The sequence below is a fragment of the Theropithecus gelada genome, chromosome X (assembly GCF_003255815.1).
Source record: "Theropithecus gelada isolate Dixy chromosome X, Tgel_1.0, whole genome shotgun sequence".
In the NCBI taxonomy this organism is placed as follows: domain Eukaryota; kingdom Metazoa; phylum Chordata; class Mammalia; order Primates; family Cercopithecidae; genus Theropithecus; species Theropithecus gelada.
The window spans coordinates 128,001,840-128,008,032 of record NC_037689.1 but is presented as its reverse complement, the minus strand read 5'-3'; the positions used below and the strand labels follow the sequence as shown (position 1 = coordinate 128,008,032).

The 6,193-nt window shown below is 43.7% G+C and overlaps 1 pseudogene; it reads left to right on the top strand.

Moving 5' to 3' along the window:
• Positions 1-4,005: 4,005 nt before the first annotated feature.
• Positions 4,006-5,943, top strand: LOC112616011 (annotated as a pseudogene).
• The last annotated feature ends 250 nt before the right edge of the window (positions 5,944-6,193 follow it).

Sequence of the window (6,193 nt, the reverse complement as noted above, 5' to 3'; positions counted from 1 at the left end):
AAAAAAGAAAAGAAAATTAATTTTTTTTTTTTTTTTTTTGAGACAGAGTCTTGCTCTGTCACCCAGGCTGTAGTGCAGTGGCGTGATCTCGGCTCACTGCAACCTCTGCCTCCTGGGTTCAAGTGATTCTCCTGCCTCAGCCTCCCAAGCAGCCGGGACTACAGGCACGTGCCACCACACTTGACTAATTTTTGTATTTTTAGTAGAGACCGGGTTTCATCACGTTGGCCAGGCTGGTCTTGAACTCCTGACCTCAAGTGATCTGCCTACCTCGGCCTCCCAAAGTGCTGGGATTACAGGCATGAGCCACCACACCCAGCCAAGAAAGTTAAATTTAAAATTTTTCACTTAAGACAAAAAGAGAAAGGCAATGTGGTTCATATACACAATTGTCCACTATTCAGCCATAAAAAGGAATGAGATCCTGTCATTTGCAACAACATGTATTGAACTGGATTTCATTATGTTAAGTGAAGTAAACCAGCCACAGAAAAACAAATTTCACATGTTTTCACTTATTTGTGGACGCTAAAAATTAATGGAATTTAACTTATGGAGATATAGAGTAGAACAATGGTTACCGGAAACCACAAATGTTAGTGTGAAAGGGTGAGGAAGGGGTATGGCTAATGAATACAAAAATAAAGCTAGACAGAATGAATAAGATCTAGGATTCAATAGTATAACAGAGTGACTACAGTCAACAATAATTTAGTGTACATTTTAAAATAACTAAAAGATGACCGGGCATGGTGGCTCATGCCTGTAATCCCAGCACTTTGGGAGGCCTAGGTGAGTGGATCACTTGAGGTCAGGAATTCGAGACCAGCCTGGCCAACATGATGAAACCCTGTCTCTACTAAAAACATAAAAATTAGCCAGGCGTGGTAGCATGCGCCTGTAATCCCAGCTACTCGGGAGGTTGAGGCAGAGGAATCATTTGAACCCTGGAGGCAGAGGTTGCAGTAAGCCGAGATCGCGCCGTTGCACTCCAGCCTAGGTGACAAAGCTGGACTCTGTCTCAAAAATTAATTAATTAATTAAATAACTAAAAGAGTATAAATGGATAATTTGTAACACAAAGAAAGGATAAATGCTTGAGGGCAATGGATACCCCATTTACCCTGATATGATTATTACGCATTGTATAACTGTATCAAAGATATCAATATCTCATGTACCCCATAAATACATACACCTGCTATTAACTCACGAAAATTAAAATTAACAAAATAGCCATTCTGACTGATGTGAGATGGTATCTCATTGTGATTTTGATTTGCATTTCTCTAACAGGATCAATTATACCCAACCTCAGCATCATACAATATACCAATATAGCAAACCAGCATATGTGCCCCCTGAACCTAAAATAAAAGTTCAAATTTAAAAAAATTTTTAAAAATAAAAAATAAGACTAAACAAAAGTCAATGTAGCAATGATTTTCACTTGATTTGAGAACTCAGACACATCATTCCAGGTTTGCTTCTATATGCATAATGACTTTGGCAGATTTTTCTTTGGCTTAAGCAGTATCCCTTCATGTGTAAAATGCATTGAAAAATGAAATATCTTTTACCTTTCATATTTAGTGGTGGTGATGCTCATTCCCCAGATCCAAGTGCCAAAGTAACAGAAGACTGGATTGACTTATTTTTCTTCATTTAAATTAGATCGTGTTTAAAGGGAGACTTTGTTCATTACATTGATGAATCTTCCTGTTGTCATACCTGAAGTTAATACTGGGTTTTCCAGTAGATTGACCTACTTTGGGGGAGTACTGCATCAGTTAACTAACTAACAGGAACCAATTAGTTTGCTTTGTCTGAGTCACTGCTGAGATTTTATTAATGATTTGAGTGTACAGTACCTGATGTGATATGAGTTTACAATTACTGTGCTTCTCTGAGAACTATCTAGAAAATAAGGGTTTATCACATTGGTCGTTTATATGGGGACCAGAGCCAATGCTACTAGGATTTAATCATCTTTTTAAGAGTGTATATTTGCCTTATATAACTAGCTTTGCCCTACTAAAATATATAAAAAAGCTTTTAAAGCTAAAGATTAAACCTAAATTTATTTGCTTACTTTAAAATCCAGCTAGAATAGATCCTACTTTATTTTTTGTCTCTGTTAGAACTGGCTCATTAAAATATTTACGACTTGAGGTTTTGGTCCTCTACCTGTTGAAACCTCAGGATCAATGTTGCTGTAACACTGGACTAGAAGTAGGAATGTCATGTTGACGGGAAAGGCAGACTTGAAACACAAACCACAGGGCTAGAGGTGACCTGGACTATTTCAAGCCTACAGCCCACTCAAGGAGCTAAGAAAACTATCCTCTCCACCCAGAAGTATAAACAACATTCATTAAAAGATGAACCATAGAATAGTGGTAAGTATACCAGAATTCCTGAACACATCATAGTCAGAAGGTCATATATCACTGATGTATTTCCTGCATTGTGGAATTGCAGGCTATGACAGTCAGAAAGAAAGGGGTGAGGGATAAAAGACCACACATTGGGTACAGTGTATACTGCTCAGGTGATGGCTGTAACAAAATATCGGAAATCACCCCTCAAGAACTTACTCATGTAACCAAACACCACCTATCTCCCAAAAACCTATTGAAATAAAAAATATCATCTAATAAAACCCCTTTATTTTGGAGATGAAGAAACTGAAGTTCAGGGTGAGGAGGTGACTTGTCCAAGGTCATACAGTGAGTCAGAGTATAAGTCAACCTGAATCCAATGTCTCCAACTTTATTGCTTAAACTAGGTCATGCCTAGTTCCTATATCCTTTGGTAATATTGCGCCTGCACAATTCATTCAGCAAATATTCCCGCAGCACTTTCTTTGTGCTGAACACTGTTCTAAGTGCTAGGGATACAGCGGTGAATAAGACAGATAAAGTTCTTTTCTTCCACGAGTTTTACATTCTAACATGTGGTGGAGGGGTGGGGGCAGGAGGCCATAAACATATAACTCTAGATAGGAATAAGTACTTCCCTTCTCACCTAGGGTAAAAGCCAGAGCCCTTACAATGGCTTATAAGTCCCTAGATGGTCTGGACACCACTCCCCCTCTATGATCTCTGTGCCCACCTCCTCTTAATCACTACACTCCAGCCACACTGACCTTAAACATGTCAGGCATTCTCCTTTTAGAGTCGTGGCACTTGCTAGGCTGCCTGCAGCATCCTCCCAGAGATCTGCATAGCTCACACCTCACCTCTTTCAGATCTTTGCTCAAATATTATCTAAGTGAAGCCTTCCCTGATTACCCTCTTTAAAATTGCAACCTCACTGCCACCCCAGTGCTCCGTATCTTCCATCCCTGCCTCAATTTTCTCCCTAGCTCTTATACCATCTGATAGACTGTAGATCTTTATTATTTGTTTATTGGCTATCTCCTTTCCCTAGAATGTTACCTCCATGAGGGCAGGGATTTTTGTCTGTTCACTGTATGCTCACATGCCTAGAAAATAGGCACATAGGCCAGGTGCGGTGGCTCATGAGCACTTTGAGGGGCCGAGGTGGGTGGATTGCCCGAGCTCAGAAGTTCGAGACCAGCCTGGGCAACACAAGTGAAACCCCGTCTCTACTAAAAAAAATTTTTTTTAATTAGCCAGGTGTGGCGGCGTGCGCCTGTAGTCCCAGCTACTTGGGAGGCTGAGGCAGGAGAATTGCTAGAACCCAGGAGACGGAGGTTGCAGTGAGCCGAGATCTCAGTACTGCACTCCAGCCTGGGTGACAGAGCGAAACTCAGTCAAAGAAAGAAGGGAAGGGAAGGGAAGGGATGGGCAGGGGAGGGGAGGAGGGATGGGGAGGGGAGGGAAGGAGGGAAGGAGAGGGGAGGAGGGAAGGGGAGGGGAGGAGGGAAGGGGAGGGGAGGGGAAGGAAGGAAGGGGAGGGAAGGGAAGGGAGAAAGAGATTGAGAGAGTAAGAGAGACAGAGACAGAGACAGAGACAGAGAGAGAGAGAAGCTCTCCCAACATGGCGGCCTCAGCAAAAAAGAAGAATAAGAAGGCGAAGACTATCTCCCTAACAGACTTTCTGGCTGAGGATGGGGGTACTGGTGGGGGAAGCACCTATGTTTCCAAACCAGTCAGCTGGGCTGATGAAACGGATGACCTGGAAGGAGAATTTCAACAACTTGGCACAGTAATGATGACAATGTGCATATGGCGCCTCCAATTAGACCGTTCCATCCTTCCCACTGCTCCACGGGCTGCTCGGGAACCCAATATCGACCGGAGCCGTCTTCCCAAATCGCCACTCTACCCTACGCTGCTTTTCTAGGGAACCTACCCTATGATGTTACAGAAGAGTCAATTAAGGAATTCTTTAGAGGATTAAATATCAGTGCAGTGCGTTTACCACGTGAACCCAGCAATCCAGAGAGGCTGAAAGGTTTTGGTTATGCTGAATTTGAGGAACTGGATTCCCTGCTCAGTGCCCTGAGTCTCAATGAAGAGTCTCTAGGTAACAGAAGAATTCAAGTGGACGTTGCTGATCAAGTACAGGATAAAGACTGGGATGATCGCTCTTTCGGCCGTAATAGAAATCGGGATTCTGACAAAACTGATACAGACTGGAGGGCTCCTCCTGCTACAGACAGCTTTAATGACTACCCACCTAGAAGAGGTGATGATAGCTTTGGAGACAAGTATCGAGATCGTTATGATTCAGACCGGTATCATGATGGATATCGGGATGGGTATTGGGATGGCCCATGCCGGGATATGGATCCATATGGTGGCTGGGATCGCTACGATGACTGAGGCAGCAGAGGCAGCAGAGACTATTCCTGGATTGGCAGTGGCAGAAGAGCATTTGGCAGTGGGTATCGCAGGGATGATGACTATAGAAGAGGTGGGGACCGCTATGAAGACCGATAGGACAGACAGGATGATCGGTCGTGGAGCTCCAGAGATGATTACTCTCGGGATGATTATAGGCGTGATGATAGAGGTCCCCCCGCCAAAGACCCAAACTGAATCTAAAGCCTTGGAGTACTCCTAAGGAAGATGATTCCTCTGCTAGTACCTCCCAGTCCAGTTGAGCTGCTTCTACCTTTGGACAGGCAAAGCCCGTTGACACAGCTGCTAGAGAAAGAGAAGTAGAAGAACGGCTACAGAAGGAACAAGAGAAGTTGCAGCGTCAACTGGATGAGCCAAAACTAGAACGATGGCCTCAGGAGGGACACCCAAGCTGGCGAAGTGAAGAAACTCAGGAACGGGAACAGTCGAGGACAGGAAGTGAGTCATCGCAGACTGGGACCTCCACCACATCTGGCAGAAATGCACGGAGAGAGAGTGAGAAGTCTCTAGAAAATGAAACACTCAATAAGGAGGAAGACTGTCACTCTCCAACTTCTAAACCTCCCAAACCTGATCAGCCCCTAAAGGTAATGCCAGCCCCTCCACCAAAGGAGAATGCTTGGGTGAAGCGAAGTTTTAACCCTCCTGCTCCATCTCAGAGCTCAGACACAGAGCAGCAATCCCCTACAAGTGGTAGGGGAAAAGTAGCTCCAGCTCAACCATCTGAGGAAGGACCAGCAAGGAAAGATGAAAATAAAGTAGATGGGATGAATGTCCCAAAAGGCCAAACTGGGAACTCTAACCGTGGTCCAGCAGATGGAGGGAACAAAGACCACTGGAAGGAGTCAGATAGGAAAGATAGCAAAAAGGATCAAGACTGCAGATCTGCACCTGAGCCAAAGAAACCTGAGGAAAAATTCAGCTTCCAAGTTCAGTTCTGCAAGCAAGTATGCTGCTCTCGCTGTTGATGGTGAAGATGAAAACGAGGGAGAAGATTATGCCAAATAGACCTCTATATCCTGTGCTTTCTCCTAGTTTCTCTCCACCCTGGAACATTCGAGAGCAAATCAAAACCTCTATCCAGACAAGACAAAATAAAACTCACCATCTCCTGAAGGCCTTTCTTACCTTTTTTAAAAAACAAAAAATGAAATTCTTTTGCATGCTGCTGCAGCCTTTAAAGTACTGAAGTAACTGGAGAATCACCAATACAGCCAGAGAGAAAAGGACTACAGTTTTTTAGAGGAAATGTTGTGCTGCATTATGTCACCACGCAGTTGCCAGTGTGATTAGTGCCTAGGGGCCTCCATTTAGTAGAAATGGTAATGACAGTGATATAGAGTCTGGAACCTGGTTGGGCA